Source organism: Muscardinus avellanarius, assembly GCF_963383645.1.
Source record: "Muscardinus avellanarius genome assembly, chromosome: 1".
Lineage (NCBI taxonomy): Eukaryota > Metazoa > Chordata > Mammalia > Rodentia > Gliridae > Muscardinus > Muscardinus avellanarius.
Window position 1 is genome coordinate 75,142,866 of NC_137786.1, and position 18,259 is coordinate 75,161,124.

The 18,259-nt window shown below is 36.4% G+C and overlaps 1 protein-coding gene across 1 annotated transcript in view; it reads right to left on the reverse strand.

Moving 5' to 3' along the window:
- The window catches only part of MEF2C (myocyte enhancer factor 2C), a gene marked incomplete at its 3' end in the record, with an annotated part of 152,659 nt that extends 136,358 nt beyond the window's left edge, over positions 1 to 16,301 (reverse strand). The window contains exon 1 of the mRNA XM_080698040.1: positions 16,189 to 16,301. The remainder of the gene's footprint in view (positions 1 to 16,188) is intronic.
- Between the last annotated feature and the right edge of the window lie 1,958 nt (positions 16,302 to 18,259).

An 18,259-nucleotide genomic window follows, 5' to 3' on the forward strand; every position in this document is an offset into this window, starting at 1 on the left:
CAAACACCAAGCCAGCAAGAATTGAAAACCAACTGGTCAACATATGTCGGTGCAGATGGAAAAAGAATACAACTGTCTAAATTCTCTAAAGAAAGCTGAGTGGAGAGCCTTCTGGTCACTGCAGTCCAACCTATCATTACATGAGCAGCGAGAGCCTTTGATGGGTTGCTTACTCTATGAATAATATATATTTTGGGGACAGCTTCATAAAAAGAATCTATCTTTGCTCTAAAACGACCCATGACTAAGCACATGCAAAGAAAAAAAATCACCTCCAATCCGAATAGAAGGTTGAGACTCCTCCATGTTGGATATCAAGGCAGCTTGTCAAATTTACAAAAAGTAGTTTTTGATAAAATGGCTCCAAAGTTCATCTCTTAGAAAACCAGAAATTTTCATTTTTCAAAACTCCTCTTCCTTTAATTAAAATAAATAAAATTAGAGGAGAAATCTGAATACTTCTTGATAAGGCATTATTAGATTAAAAAAGAAAGCCTGCCTTTTCAGCAGGTCCCGATGCTTGTAAGCATTTCACGAGGCAAAAAATTTGCGAATATTCAGGTTCTATGAATTCTGCCAAGAGGAGTCAGCTGTTCTCCCCAATGGACGCTTAAGGCTCTATTTTCACTTTAATAGAGGATTTTAAAGATTAGTAATTAAGGATAACTATGTTTGTCCATGGATTTTTATCTTAAGATGATCTTATATGTATTAAAATTGTACTAAAACTAAAGATTTTGGTTGTTCTTCCTGCCCATACCACCCCTTCCCTGATACCGATAGGAGATGATGAGCAAGGGTAAGTCTATCCTCTTGTGACACTCTTTAGTTCTCCTTTGCCCTGCTGCTGATAACTTTAAAGTGGGGTGGACAGAGCTAGGACATTCCCTGGTGTTTGACCCAAATGGTCTTACTAGTTTACTTGTGATTCTTGGCCTTATACAACATGAGCAAATATTTAGGATCACCCCCAAACTAAGAAATTCAAGTACCTAAAGTTTAGTTAAAAAGTTAGGTCACCTAACATAAAAAATGATGGGTAAATTAAAATGTTGCAGGAAAAAGTGAATGCTACGATTGCATTTTATGGCTCTTTAGTCTGTGTCCTCTGTTCGTATCACTGAAAACATAAAATTGAGTTATAATAGACACATATACGTTAGAAAATTTCAAGTGTACATTCCTTTTTGAATACTGAGAACATATAACAATCCCACGATTCATTTCTAGAAAGATAATTAGGCAATTAATCTATATGATCTGATAATGGTATCAATGAATTGCAACTATTTTTTCATGCTAAATGTGCAGAAGTATTTACTTATTTATTTATTTTGGTGGTACTGGGGTTCCTGGAAACCCTTCTACCTCTGAGTTACACTCCCAGACCTATTTTATATATTTTTAATTTGGAAAGAGAGTCTCTTAGGCCAGCGAGGCTGGCTTTGAACCTACGCGATCCTCCTGTCTCTCTCTCCCAAGTGCGAGGATTAGAAGCACGCGCCACCACACCCGGCTGCAGAAGTATTTTTAAAAGGTAATAATTTGTATTACTGGAGTTGTCTATGTGACACTCTTATCAGTTTCACAACCAGAAAAAATTCTGAAATGTGTTATACCTTAAGTGTACTACATAAATTTCTTTGATCAGAAATCTAAAACTAGTTTTCCTAAATAAATATGTATTTTATTTATTTTAAAATATACTTAAGTATATATACTTTAAGCTTTAATTCTGTTAATTTATTAAATTTGTTACTTAAAGATAGCTATGCTTGACCATGGAGTTTTAGTGATCATTTCCAGAGTGAATATAATTTCCATTACTCAAGTTTTAAAAATTTGTGTAGAACCAGAGAAATTATTTTTAATGAAGAAGACAACATAAGGCTGAAAATTTTATCATTAAGAATAGTTAGTTAGCCAGGCATGGTGGCGCATGCTTATAATCCCAGCATTCAGGAGGCTAAGACCAGAGGATTGAGGTTCGTGGACAGCCTCAGCCACTTAGTGAGGCCCTCCGCAATTTAGAGAGACCCTGTTTCAAAATAAAGAATAAAAAATAGGGCAGGGGGTGTAGCTCGGAAGTGGAATGCCCCTGAGTTCCATCCCCAGACCTGCAAAAAAATAAAAATAAAAAAGAATAGGTGGTGGAGCTGGAGCTGGAGCTGGGTGTGGTGGCTTGTAATCCCAGCATTTGGGAGACTGGAGGATTGCAGTTCAAGGACAGCCTTAGCTACTGAGTAAGGCCCTTACGACTCAGTGAGACCCTGTTTCAAAATAAAGAATAAAAAAAGGCTCGGAGTGTAGCTCAGAGATAGAATGTCCTTGGGTTCCCGAAAAAAAAAAAAAAAAAAGTTGGTGGGAAGCCAGGCATGGAAGCTGAGGCAGGAGGATTATGGGTTCAAGATTGTGGAGAAAGACTCAGCAATCTAGCATGTCTATGTTTCAAAACAAAAAATTTTAAAAAGTGCTGGGGTATAGCTCAGAGGTAGAGTGACCCTGGATTCAGTTCCCACTTTCTGTCTCTATCTCTGTCTGTCTGTCTGACACACACACACACACACACACACACACACACACACACACACACACAGTTGGGGAGAAGAGAGAAATCCTAATTAGAAAAATTAGATTCAGAAATATATATATATATATATATATATATATATATATGTTATATTCTTATGTTCTTAAAATGTGAATATGCACAAAAAGGTCTTGTTTATCAAGTGTCTATATAGGACAGGAATTATTTTATTTCATAGTTTAGTTTTGGTTTAACATAATGGTGTTGAAATGTTACGGGAAACATCTTACCTATCACTTCAAATAAGTGATATTTATGACCACATTCTAAGTATTCTATCACAATGTTTTAAACAAAGTCTTAATTTGAGTAGTAAAGTAGGCTTAATTTTGGCATGAGAATAGATGTATAGATAATTATGTAGTAAACTCCATCATTGAAAATTTGGTAATTTTATCAAAATTTTTATTTATTTTAATCATACGATATATTTCGCCATTAAAGACATTTGTAGACTTTATTTTGTTTTTAAAGAAAAGTAAACATTTGGTAAAAAATTTTTGGAAGGAAGCTTTTGGTTTATGAATATTATAAAAGTTTCTTAGAAATCTCTTAAGGACTGAGTACAATAAAACTAGGGCAATGCATATATTCTCGGTTACTCTTTAAAAAAAACCTGTAAAAGTGACTATAGTGGCATGTTCTGACACATTCTTTTCATAAACCGAACCCTGTTAGTGACAGCAGAACAGATTGTGTGCATCTGCTGGGAATGAGCCAGATGACAGTGGAAAAACGCACATGGATACCTTGGCACAGCAAATAAAAAATGGAGAAAAAAAAGACCTGGAAGAGAAAGTACTCAACTTTAATTGAAACGTTCTTTCCAACATGATGAACATCGTCCAACCACCTCTTGTAGCCTGTCAATTTTACATATAAGAATGTGTTTTTAAAGGGTCCTTTGTAAATGAAGGCTGTTTTGTCCTCTCTTAGCACAAAATATTGACTCCGGTTTTGGATTATTTCTTCCAATTATGGCAAATCTAATAAGCATTAAGAGTAGAAAAAGAGGCCAAACCACTCTACCACAGTCTGGTACAAGCGCACTAAACTTCCAAAAACACTTTCAGGTTCAAGTCAAATTTTAAATATCTGGGTTAAGTTGTTGAATTATGTGGGTATTACACTGCCGAGTGCCAACGATGCCACAGTTCAACTATCCTGCAAATGTGACTACTGTATGGTGCTTGTACTCAACAGTGCTACGATAATTTTATTTTATGCTGATCAACCACAGTATTGTTTAAACAGTTGGCTCAATAGCAGTAGAGAAGTCCATACATAAAAAACAAATGTGTTTCTATAAATCATATCAGGACATTCTTTTGGATGCCCTGATTACAATGAAAATTTATTCTATACAGTATACAATGCAAATTTTAAACTGGAGACGAAGTTGTTTAATAGATTAGTAGTCTGACTGAAGCAGCTGCAGTCAAAAAAAAAAAAAAATTCTGGTGATTAACAGCCATTTTCCAGTAATCATAACCCTGGAAAGGGCTACTAAGTAGGGGGAGGGGGTTGCAGATGGGAATAATTCTCTAAGTCCATGCGCCTCAGAGGGCTCCATCATCTTCATGCGGACTTATTATTATTATTATTATTTTTAAATTAAAGCTTTTAGAGGCATCGTTGATTGCAGTGTTGGGAGCTTTCCATGCTGTTTTACCACAGGGAAGTCCACTCTGCAAGTATTTCTTGTGCTGAGCACTCTTTATCCAAGGCATTAAAACAGGGGTAGAAAAGAAAGCTGAAATATAAGGTGCTCACCGGAGAGGCATTATTCCAAAGCATGAGAACGGTTTCAAGCCTGGGCAGTATAAACTGGGCAGGTCTCATCAACTACCTGTCCTCCAAAATATGTTTCTTTTTTTTGAGAAATTAAGTGGCCAGAGAGGCTGAACAAAAAAGTGGTAAATAGTTTTTGACACCGAAAATACTCCCATTTTTATCCGCATTTTCCCTAAATGTGTTAACTTGTATTATCAAAAGCTGAGATCCTCAGGTATAATTCTGAATTCTCTCTACTTTCCGTTTCTTCTCACCTAAGTGAAAATACTCAAACTAAGATGAGCTCATTTGCTCATCATCTCAGAGTGGACAAACTATGGTTACAATAAACAATCCTTCAAATCTGGGGGGGAAAAGACAGGAGAAATAGCATTTACTAATTTTTAACCTTTCAAATAAAAATGCATCTACTTTTTGAGTAAATACAATTCACTCATTTATTCAACTGATGCTATAGAACACTATGATATACAAGAGCATTTGTGAAGGAACATAAAGATGACTAAAATAATACTCCTTTATAAATTAATGCTATTTGCTCATATGACCAAAATTGCACAAAATGAAAAATAAACAAGAAATACTAAAGCACCCTTCAAAAGTGGATGATACTAACAGGGGAAAAAAATCCCAGAGAATTCTTTAAAAGACTTCCTTCTCAAACACCTACTAACTCAAGGTGTATAAAACATTTCCTCCAAACTGAACTTTTATTAAACTATTATTATTAAGCAATCTGCTATTTGGAATTCAGAATTTTCAATAAATGCCTTTTAAAACCCATGGATGAAATTATTTTGTTTCTTTGGTTCCATATCTGGCTCTAAAAATAATACTTAATAACATCAGATCTGTGAAAGGTTTTGATTTTCTTAGAGATTTTCTTGGAGATTTTCTTGGAGAAAGAAGTATATTGTACTTAGCAATCATTAGAATTGACCTAGCATGGCATCAGAATTACATACTTGCCCTGAAAGTGACCCAATTTTAATCGTCTGAAAGTATTATTGAAAAAAAGTTGAAAATAATTATCCCACCAAGCATTTCTAAGTGGTCATCATTAGCAAGAAGATAAAGTGATTAAAATATAGCATGGCTTTATGATAATAACTTAATAGTTACTGAACAATTACAACGTGTCTTCATTATGCTTTTATATAGATTCTACCTTTACTAAAACTCTAAGTGTATGCCATCAATATCCCCATTTTACAGATTCTTGAACTGAGTCCTTCGGGTGGTTCAGGAAGTGCTTAAAGCCACTCCTCAGTAGGTGGGAGGCTGGCTTCAGAACCCAGTTTTAGTGGTGGCTCTTAATCTTTATTCACATCGGTCTAATAACACAAGTGTGCATAATTAAAGAACTTAAATTAAGTATGGCAATTGGGGTCTTCAAACTCCGTCTGCTTAAATGATTTTCTCTTGCCCTTGCATTTATCCTCATCTGCTCATGCTTTGTGTCTTTGATGTTCTCTCCCACCTATGCTCATGGTCCTGTGCATGCACACTCATGCACAAACAGGCGGGCACACACACACACACACACACACACACACACCCCTTGAGAAGTCTTGGCCTAACGCTTGATCGAGCATCATGAAAGCCATCATTTGGTTAAACTTGTCCAATTACTGTGCCACCTCCCGAGCACTCATGACACCCTGGGTATGCCATCCACTGACTTTACAGCCGTCTTTACACACACTGTCCCAGAGAACTTGCCCTTTCAAGACCAGTGCCCAGAGCTTCTTCATGACATGGCCATGGGGTATGATGAGCCACATCTATCTCTCAATCTCTCAAGTGTAAGGAAATAAGCTAACCCCTGGAAAAAGTCTATGAATTCATGTGTGTCGTCAAAACAAGTTAGTGTACCTGCTTTCACAATACCAAATACACACACTCTGAAACAAGGAGGATCAGACAGCAGAGAGTCCAGAAACAATAAAAGCTGAGAAAGAGGGTGAATTCAAGGATTCCTTAATTTTTTAAGCTATAAAAAAGAGAAAAAGGGGGGGGGGAATCACATAGTGCTCACTCCAACCTGAGCTAGATCAAACAGTCCTGGGAGGGACACTGCCAATTCACTTCAACTAACGGGCCATAAGGAAACAAATAATGGATACTGAGTATGTATGAGGCCCTTCCGAAATCTATTAATGTGATCGCAGAAATTTCTTTTGGGCTTACGAAAAAGAAGGAAAAACAAAACATGAAAGAAAAGATAAACACAGTCAAAATTATTTCCTTAACCTCTAACCTATACAAATTCTAAGCAGGCTTTCAATGAATACTAGAAATGAACAAACAGAATCACTTTAAAAAACAGGCACATTTGTTAACCTTTGTTTGATTAAGAAATATAATCCAAGTGGAATTAGGTATTTTTATCTTTTTTAAAATATTAACATTAATGGTTTCAAAAGAAAGGTGAAAATAGCTACTTTCTATAACCCATACATTTTTACTGAGGGACCACCCAACAACTTAGTACTCTTCTCATTTGGGTGGAAATCAAGTATCTCCAAGAAGTAATTGCAATTTATTGATTAATGCAGTTTAAAGTCTCTAAAATTATTGATCGCAGAATTATCAATAAAGCAAATCTCGAAGAGTCATGTTTTAATTTGGTATAGTTTTTCTAATACTTAAACATCAAGAGAGTTTATTTTTCTATTTAAACATTTCCATCCAGTCAGTACACATGTTCAACAGTTGAAACTTGACAATGTGTCTAACAATGTTTATCAAGGGGTGGTGATTAAATTATCCTACTGCTCTGAAGAATTCTAAAAAAAAAACACTCATGTCATATTCTAAATTAAAGCATAGCTTTAAATGTTTTATTTGAATTTTAAATAAAATGTCAAACTAAAAAATAAATATCAAAATTATTGACTCCTATCTATATTAACATATGCAAAAAAGTTCCCTGTTTTGTCTCACTAACTAAAGGTTCTTAAAAGATGTAGGGCACTTGCCCATAGTACCTTATAAAGCAAGAATATGACATTGTGATTACATTCTTTTTGTGTGTATGTGGTGCTGGGGATTGAGCCCAGGAGCATTTTACCTCCGAGCTACACAGCCAGCCCAATTTTTTACTCTTTATTTTGAAACAGGGTCTCACTAAGTTGCGGAGGGCCTCACTAAGTAGCTGAGGTTGGCCCTGAACCTGCGATCCTCCTGTCTCAGCCTCTCAAGTACTGGGATTACAAGCATGGGCCACCAAGCCCAGCTTGTGATTACATTCTTATAAGCTGCTTTTAACAATTTTAATATCTATGTTCTATTAATTTCCTAACTTTATTGGGACACCCCTGCATCCACAGAAAAATAGTTGCTCGGCATTTACACAGTAATAAAATTATCTTCCTTATCTATTTTAAAGAAGAAATAAAATTCAATTATATTTAATGGTTGGTCTAATTTGGTAAATTTTATCTAGTCAATCAATAATCAGTTTAGCAGGTTAGTGTCTAAACTAACATTTATACCCTGGTCATGTGCCATTCAATCAATAATTTTATTTAAAAGTAAAATAAGAACAAATTTTTTTTTATGTAGTAACATTTTCTAATGAAGGCTCCAATTTAATATATTTCCAAAGGAGAAGGCTAGTTTTAGAAAGCTGTGCTGGCAATAATCTGACTGCACCTCACACAAATGAGAATTCGGCTACTGATGGAGAGAAACCGTGGAAGCTAGAAATTACTTTTAATGGGGTTTTTAAAAATCAAATTGGTAAAAGCTAAAAATGTAGCTAGTAATTAAAAACTTTTAAACCAATTTATACTTTATATTTCAGGGAGGGAGAAGTACAAGTTTCCAGACTACGGTTTCCAATGCAAGGAATGTTAATGCAGATACTGAGAAGTCGATTCTGCGTAGTAGGCAGCCTTTGCATTACTTACACTGTACTTTTCAAATAATGAGCATAAACCGGAGTTGAAAACTAAAGCCCACATTTTCTCTTTGTATGCTGTATTTTTATCTAATAATCATTAAAAATGTGAAAGTTTATCAATAAAAATCACCGCGGCACCACATATTATGGTGGAACGCTGCAATTTCCCAAGGTAAGTAAAATTTCCCAAGAGTAGTAATAAATAAGTGAATTAATTAAATAAAAAGTAAAATATAAACAACAAAAACCCCTGAGCATTAATTTGCACTTCAAAATTATCTAACACATTTAGAATGTAATGCACCTTAACTGCAAAGAAACCATTACATCTATATGTTTTGCAAAACAACAACAAAAAAAGTAGTGATATTTGATTGGGCCTGCATGGACTGGAGGTAGGGGGTGGGAGGAGGTCTCATTTTCTATCTCACACCTATTGCGTCTTGCATCCTAAATTGTTATATGGGTATAAAAAGGAAACACACTGAATCCACTTTGCAGTTAATGTCTTAGTGATTTAAGAGGTAGAATTTTGGAGTCAAAGAAAGGAAACGTTACGCTCTTCCTTTCTCAAAGCTACTGCCCAGGAAGAAGGCCCTCTGCTCCTTAGTCCAGGCAGGGGGAAAAGGACATTACTTAGGGCTGAAATCACTCTGAGGCAGAGGGAGAACTTTATGATGTGGCACTGTGCACTGTCTCTGGTCTGCAGCCAGGAAGTTTTCATTCTGTACCCCTGCTGCCAGTACCTGCCCTGCATATTCAGGAATAAAAATATAACCGAGTTCTACCTCAGAAATTCTGGATGTTACAAAAAATTAAAAGAGTTTATTTTTCTTTCTTTATCCTGAGTGTAATTACCGTTTGTAAAAAAAAAAAAAAAAGAGTTGAAACTATAGTAACTGGAAAGGTTTTCTTTTTCCTTTTTAAACTCCTCTAACTACTTTCCCACAAAGTCATTTAAGTTAAACGGTACATATACAGAGTCACCTACCTGAAGGATATAACTTAAAACATCTGCTTAGACACATATGTTCTGTTCTGATATAAAGTGTGGCGAAATTTTTTAAAATATAGGGCCATTATATTCTTAAAATATGTGTTCTTCTGTGTGTGTGTTCATTCATTAAAGAGATCTTTGACTGCAATTAGGTAGTCGGTCCTATAAAGGCTTCCTTGTGTGACTATGATTTCTAAAAATAAAATGCTCTAGTGGATATTTCTGCTAAATAATCACATCTTCAAAATTACTTTAAAGAAATCCCATTCCCTCATGTGACATGAAGCAATAAAACCAGCTTTCCATAATAAGACTTGTACGCCCTACACAGGGTCAACAATTAATTAGAAGATAAAAAAATAAAAGTCATGCTTCTCTATTAAGTAGTAGGTGAATGTCCTTATGACCCAATGTATTTTTTATTAGTTAATATATTTTCTATTTTTTTGTGTTTAAAAGGCATATCTAAGTTGAAGCTGTCTACCCCTAGGATCTGAGGAGGAGATTCTCTATCATTCCAACTAGAATGGTGGTTTGGGACTGTTTTTTAAAAAAAGAACAAAAACTTCACATTCTATCAAAGGACCAAATCCACCACTTTTAAGTCCAGCGTGCTAGAGATTCATAGTATCTGAGACCAATTTATATGAATTCTTTATATGCATCTTATCTATGATGACAAGGTACAAGAGGAAAGCCAGACCTTGCTCAGGATGCTATGGGGAAAAAGCAGTCTCTAAAAAAAAAGTTTAAGGTACTTTATTTAAATCATCTCTTGAAGACTCTCACTGTCATTCCACATGAATCGCAACCACTTGCAAGACGAACAATATCGCTCCATTCATTTCGAATTTACAGCATTAAGAATTAATAAAGTCTCTATAATGTCTACATTATTAAAGAGTAATGATTCCTGCAGCAATCTGTCTGTAATAGGCTTACTGTCTTTATAGCCTGTAATGTCACCAATTTCCTTTATAATGCCCTCAAAAGATTTTCTTCTTGTGTACTTTGAACTTTGTTTATACTGGTTGTGTTTGAAAAATAAATACAAAGATTCAGCTTTGACAATGGAGAAAAATGTACAGCAAATACATTATCGCAAGGACAAATAAACGTTACTCAAATTATTAAATGAAACTAAGCCATGGATTTCTATAACAAGTATAATACCATCTACATACTAAATAGAAACATGACTTTTTGCAGTGAAAATAATATCAAGGAAACGTGAGATAATACTATACTGGATCATCTTTTCTACATCGTTTTTGTACAGTGACATTCTTTGTCAGAGAACATTCTTTATCTTTCTTGTACAGAAAAAATTAATGTAAGAATATTAGTATTATATACATATTCGTAGAAGGGTAGGGAATGGATGCCTCTAGCATCTTCATTTCTTTATTTCTCAATATTATCTATAAAATGATAGTTAATAAATTATTCAGTTGTTTTGAGCTAGACCAAAATCATTCAAATTCACTGTACAGTTATTCTGTGCATGAATATTAAAAGAATAAAATTACAGAACTTTCATGGACTGTTCTCAGAGTTCAATGAGATAGGTTACCAGTAAAAGCTGCTTTTTAAAAAACCCGGACTGTTTCCTTTGCTCACTAACTATAATAGATCATCACAAATTATTTTCTTTCTCATGCTGCTATTCTCTTACATACTGCATATTTGTTTCAACTCTCCAAGGGAAGAAATGTGGCTCTTGTGGGAAAGGCCCACCCCTTTCTACATGTTTGCTTCCTTGAACCAAAGGAACACACCCCCTTACATTCTTTGAAATGTGTCCAACGAGCCCAGAATCGCAATAGCACTGTATTATTGACTAAATTAGAAAATTTTAAGTGATGGTCAAATATTGTCAATATGCTGTGCATTTTAAATCAGAACTAAATGGCATATATTTAGGTAATAGCGATGGACCAAGTTCAGTTTAACATCTATACTTGGATGCTTGGAACATTTCTAAGTGTTAACGCAAGAAAAGTCATGACTGCTTTTGTGCACGTGTGTTTTGTGACAACTCAGGAACAGGTTAATAAATATTACAAGTTTTCTAGTACATCTTTTAAGACTCATTAGGAGAATGCCCACTCTTTTTCTCAATATTTTAAAGAAAAAATATTCAGAAACCAAAGTATCCCTCTTCCTAAGTACAAGAGAGATGTGTGAAATCATACACGTGAAAGAATATCACAGGTCTATGCTCATTGTCCTAAGGACAGAAAATTCATACTAAAGTTATTGTCCAGTTACTCCTATCTCATTAAACCAATCTGCTAAGTCATGAGAAACTGTATTCTGATAAGCCTTATGTAGAATTTTATACTCCCTAATCAAGTTTTTCTTTTTGTTATTTTCTAATAAAACAATGTACTCCATAATTGTGTCTTTGTCTACTTTTATTTTTCTAAACCCTTTTTTCAACATAGAAAATGTCAGGTGTAAATACACAAAGTAGGCAAAAATGTGCATCTCTTTTAAGATAGTTTAGTGTTTAAATGGAATGATTAGTCCCTTTGCAATTTGTTCATCGGCATTTCAGCTCTGTAATTTCCAGGCCTACAAAATGGAAGCTCTGCTAATTTTGCCTATATTTTTCACTTGGAAAAATAGGGAATATATATATATATATATATATATATACATATATATACATATATACACACATATATACATACATACATATATATATATATATAGCCTTTGGAATCAAAGGCAATAAACTTATTAAAACTTAGTAAGATATTGTTATGGTCAAAGAAAACCTGCGTGCACCACAAATCCAAGCAGATAGATGATGCATCTCATTCACTAAAATTTCCTATCTTATTATAATAATGCACAGAAAATTAAACACATAAATATTAATTTTATGTATCACAGAAGATGAAGGCAATGAAAATGCAATGTTTACATTTATGGGTGACTCATTAGTGTTTTATTGTGTGAAACACTAGGAGGCATCAGTTGGGTAAAAAAGGACTTCAATTTTAGAAGAAGCAAAAAATTACTGAAGAGTTGGATGTGTTGGAAGCTGAAGTTTCACAATGTCATTATGTCAACCAAAACTTTATTCTCTGAAACAAACCCTCATAACATCATAATTTATTGTAAAGAATGATCTTTATGTACCATGCATGATATATAGGTACATATATAATTTGATCAATAAACACCTACATATATATATATATATATCTTTGATATATGGATTTCTAACTATGTAATTACACATTCTGATGAAGAATATACTTGGTAGGAGAATATAATGGATATTGACTATTACGTATTATTCTGCTCAATTACTCGGTACCATGAGAGTATTTTATTTCTGGCAAATTCTGCTTTGTACTCTTTTCAACGCCTCTGAAAATGCTTAATGCATGTAAGTCTTATAATAACTGCTCCACATAAACAGGCAACTTGAAGTCTGTTCATAAAAAAGTGATCGGACTAAAAATTTAAGCAATGAAGAAACACATAAAAGGGACACTTTTTTTCCTCACTGCATTATTGAAAGCCTATCGTCTGAAAACTGAGTTTTCCACTGTTTGAATGGCTCTTCATAATGATGAAGCAACAGGGTCGCGGTATACTTATCTAGCAATCATTTGAAATTGGAGTGTCTTGCCATTCCTCAACAATCAGCTTTTATCTTTGACCTATCAAAATAACACGTGAACTGTGTAATCTGCCCTTTGTAAGGTGCACAGACTCTGTTGTTGCTCCTGGTTTTGTGAATTGCCTTTGTAATCTGGTTTGATTTCCTAAAGGTGACAGATCTCGGTGAACAGCCAGGCTTTCCCGAGTGTGCAGGACAGTCCACGCGCCCAGGAGCCTAAGAGAATAAGGTAGGCTGCTGAAGATGGGGATCATAACCACCTGTCCTTCCGCACACAGCACAGGGGCCGAACATCAGTGACTAAAGCTTCTGCTGTGCCCAGACCATCACCGTATATGCATAAAATGAATATACACATTTTTCTAAGTATTAGATCTTAAGTTAGGAGGCATTTTCTCAGAAGAAATGCTTTCAAAAAACAAGTAGAACTTCATTAATAATCTCTTTACAGTCCACACTGTGATCTGTAATGCATGTTAGATTCTTCCATGCTGATCTGAATCATGTCCTGAAAGCCACCATTCTCTATTTAATAATTATTTCTTTGTTATTATATAGCACACATATTGCTGCAAAGATATTTCCCCATTTTGGTTACTTTCTGAGATTTCATAGACTCAAAAGATACTGCATGTAGAGTTGGGAAACAAAACCACAAAATATACAACAAATGGAACAAAGTTTTAAAAGACAATGTTAACATATGCCACAAAGTTATTTAAGTGCCGCTGCTTATAAAGAAATTTGGATGCAATAAATAATTTCTTAGAAAGATATAGTTACAGTATTATGCAATTTATTGATTCAGTAAAGTGAGGGCCAAGGAAAAATAAATATCTGAAAACATAGATAACAATAGTTTTTTTTTCAGGATTCAATTTGGAATTATTAGAGTCCTTTTCCCTATTAGAATTAACCACTATCCCCAAATTTTGCAAAATAAACCTGTTTACAAAGGAGAATAGAGGCAAGGTACAGTGTGTACCTGTGATTTAAGTTTTATGTAGTCATTTAGTGTTAATATGTTTCTATCCTGAAAAGTTAAAGTCCCGATTGCACTTTGAAAAGCTGACTAGGTGAGCAGAGGGGAAACTGACTTCTTATTCTATGTTCATTTATTCCTTAAATCAATAATCAATAAAATTAGTATTTAAGAAAAGTTGTACCATAATATTATCTTTTAATATATGCCACATGCACAGCTATCAGGATGTATATAGCATAATTAATGAATGAAGTAAACTACAGCCTTTAGTAAGAAGCCTGAAAAATATGCCAAACATTCCAGAGATGTGTGAACTAAATTAATAAAAATAGCAGATTGTTATAAAGTTTAGTACAACTTGAAGTAAAGGTAACTGCATACTATTTCCTTAATCTGACGGGAAACCAAAATTTAAACAAACAAAATGTGCTTTGATGAAAAATGTTAGAAATGAGTTAGTAGTCTAATACATAACCAAATGTATTTCTTACAAATAGGGAAAATGTTATTGATTTACAAGACTTTTGCCCTTCCTAAGATAGGATGTTGGATAGGACCATCTCATTTTTTATCCATAAATTCTCAATCCACTTGCTTCAGAACTACTTCTTTTAAATTATTTCACGCATATACTGGAAGACAACATTATGGTGTAGCAGCTGCATGTTCTTTAACTGAAACTGATAGAAAAACAAAAATACTATCTGTGCCATATTGAAACAAATTGAACATTCTCAAAGGCTAGCCAAAACTGACATTATTTTAAAAAATTAAAATTTTAGTTTCAAATGAGAGATTGGCAATCTATTTAAAGCTAAATTGGTGCACATCATAAGGTTAAATGGGGTTCACAGGTGGTCACATTTCCATGTTCTACGGAGTCTCTAGGGATTGGAGTTATTTTATTCCACATAAACATCTTTACTCTGCAACCACAATTCCATTCCAAGGTGCCAGTGAAAGAGTCTGGTCACTTTTTTTGGATTGGTATAATGAGGTGGTTGGAGTTTCCTCTCTAGCACTTAGAAAATATATGCAGTCACTAAGCATTTCGCAAGACAGATACTATTAGAGTTAGTATCAGATTCACAATAGTAAAATGCACTCTGTGTCAAAGCAATTCTCCACTGACGAGAGCCTGATTCTACTTATTATACTGTCAGCATTTACATATAAAGTATTTTATACAAAGACACCCATTCCTAAAATGTGAAGAGAAAAAAAAAAAAAGGCTTTTCCCAAGAATGAAAACCACTGGACTTAGAATCGTCAGAAATGACCCAAATATAAAATTTCCTTCAAGAATTAATAGCCATGTTCTGGGAAGGAAATAACACTAGCATTAAATTTAAATACCTGCATACGATATAATAATAGAATAAATAATGTGCCGTGTCTATACATCCTTCCTTTGTGCCCAACTTATCACTGAGTTTGGTAACTTTCATCCGAAGTCCAAACCAGAAGGCAGTGTAAGTGACTTCGCCTTATTTGTTTTTAAAATAGCTATGTATTTGACTTGATCTAAACAGCAGTACAGATGCTGTAATCCAAACTAAACTGTGAAATGTATAGACTACTATGGCCAGGGCATTACTTTTTGTCTACACCAATTAAGAATCCCCCCATCAAGCCAGCACTTGGTGAGAAGAGGAGATGCACAAAGGTAGACTGACAGACAGCCATGCTGTCTTAGCTTAAACTAATCCCAAGAATTAGTGGCTCAGAAGCCTAACCCAGGGCAAATGAGAGTGGGGGGGGGGCTCATGGGAACATCTATGTACAGTGAACTTACTGCTAAATCTTAAGGCATCTACTTCAAGGTCACAGAACATTCTGTGAAACATTAAAATCCACCAGGCTCCACACTCTCCATGATATCAAACATGCTAATGACGTGAACTAACTTCATGAAACTTTAAACATACTGGTGTGACAGGAACGAGTCAGGCAGGAGTGATTTCAGAACTGATGGCAAACGGATACGACTATCTAAAAAGTTACTTTCAGCGGCACACAAGGAAATCATGGAATCTAACGAAAAGAATGCACAACCACCTTCAACTTCAGCCTTCAAAAAAGGCACAGGGATAAACCCAGAGCCATGGAAAAAATATTGATGCCGGTTCCAGAGACAATACCCGGGCTATTTCTAATTTTTCCGAGAAATGTCAGGGCTACTTACATGAAGGAAGACCCGATCAGATTAGTCCTTGGGATATTTTCCTTTCTTAAGAGAGAGAGAGAGAAAGAGAGAAATAACAATAATCTTTACTTCGTCCAGCCTTGAAGTGCTGCTCCACCTGATTCAAACGTGCAGTCGCGGCGACCCACACAGAACCTTCAAAGTCAATCCAATAGCAGCCCGAAGATGTCTGGGTGTCCGCGTGTGCTCAAGTGTCTGTGACTGCGAGCAGAGCGAGCAGAGAGCTGGAGACCAAGTGCGCGTGTGCGCGCGCCAGGGAGCGCGCGTGGGGGGAGGCGCACGGGGCCGCGCATGCATCCGCGCGTACCCAGGCCGCTCCGGGGAGGAGGAGGGAGGAGGAGGAGGAGGAAGGAGGAGGAAGGAGGAGGAAAAAGGAGGAGGAGGAGAAAGTGGCTCTCCGTGGCCGGTCGGATTAAAAGTAACCAGACTCGACCAGAAAAACTGCGTCCAGGAAGGAAGTGACAGAAGACGAATGGGAAAAGGAGAGCAGCTCACAGCCTTTGAAACCTCGCGTAAAAAGGCGGGGGGGGGGGTGTCGAGGGAAATGGAAGGATACTGGGAGGGGAGGCGGGGGCGGCAGAGAAAACCGAGCACGCAGGGCTGGGGCTCTAAACAGCACGTCCGCCGAAGTGCCTTTTCCTTCTCTTTCCCCCCCTTTATTTTATTTTTCTTGCCTTTGCGCGCGCTGCCTTCTCCTCTCTCTCTCTCTCTCTCCCCCACAATCCCAAACCGTAGCCTCTCTCCTCCTCGCGAGCTGGAGAAATCATCAGTTTCACTCTTGCAAAAGGGGGGCGGGACTAGACCTCGGAGCATTTTAATAAAACAAACATACAGCAGCTCCCTCCTCACCCCTCCAGTCTCAACTAGATTGATAAATTACTCCACTACACTACTTTAATTATGTATATGGTATGCAGAATAAATCACTGAACATCAGTACCTCAATCAAGCACTTTTAAATGATAATTGCATCTTGGTGAATCAATCTTTCCATTCCTGACATTTTGCTAATTTTAGTTTTACGGTGGGGTAATGGCACATGCCATACGCAAACCTAATGACAATTCTTTATCGCACGGAATGAAGACAACACGGCGAGCGGCGGTGCCCGCTTCCTCTCCCCGCGCCCGCGGCGAGGGCTGCGCGGACCCGGGACGCAGAGCAGCACGCAGGAAAGTCCTCCAAAGTCGGGATCTTTCCTCTGACCAATAGGAGCGCGACCCTAATAGTTGCTCTGGTGACTTTCCCGGTTTGGATGCGCGCTGGCCACGGGGTCCTTGCACCGTCGGTGCGCTCCTGTTACTCACGCGTAAAAGCCACGGTGTGGTCTGGGTGTCTGCAGCCCCCGCTGCAGCCAGCTCGCTTTTCCTGCACGCCCAGAATATGCGGTTGGTTTTCGGCTCTGAGAAGTTGGAAGGCTGGAAGATGCGCCTAAAGGCTCCGCGAACGTTAGTAATGAGCGGAATAATAAAAGAATTACCAGTATTTGAAATCTCGACTTCGTCGCGGGTCCATGAACTTTCTAATCAGTTTGGAAATATTTACCGAGGCGGCAGCTTCCTCGGAGATTCCCATCCCCACCCCCCGCCCACTCGATCTCTTCCACACCTTACTGGACTTTATCCAGGTCATTAACATGTAAACTAAACCCACTTCCCAAATGCATTAGGCTCCCCTAGCCGATAGCTGATGACTTCACTTAATCCTGAAGAGTTTCAGCTGCACAGGAAGCAGAAATAGAGGCTGATAAGGAAGGATACTGGGGTTAAGGTTTAAGCATTTTAAACACTTTTTCTTACCAAGAATATAGGTTAATATTCAATATTTAGGAAAAGCTATTAAGGATTGGGCACCTCCCTGCCTTAGCCAATTACTCCACACCCAAGAAAGCCAAAGATAAAATATATCAACCAGTATTCAAATCACGAAAAGATTGCATGCTAGTAGAAGTAAATGCTTCAACCAAATTTAATTTTTTAAATATTGTGAAAGAAGGGAAATTCATAGGGGACATAACAACACTGAACATATAAGAGTAGATAATAGTAGGATACTGAAATATATAACTAATTAAATATATTTTCTCACTTAAAAATTTTCTTCCAGCACTGTGTGTTTAACCCAATGACTAGTTGCATTT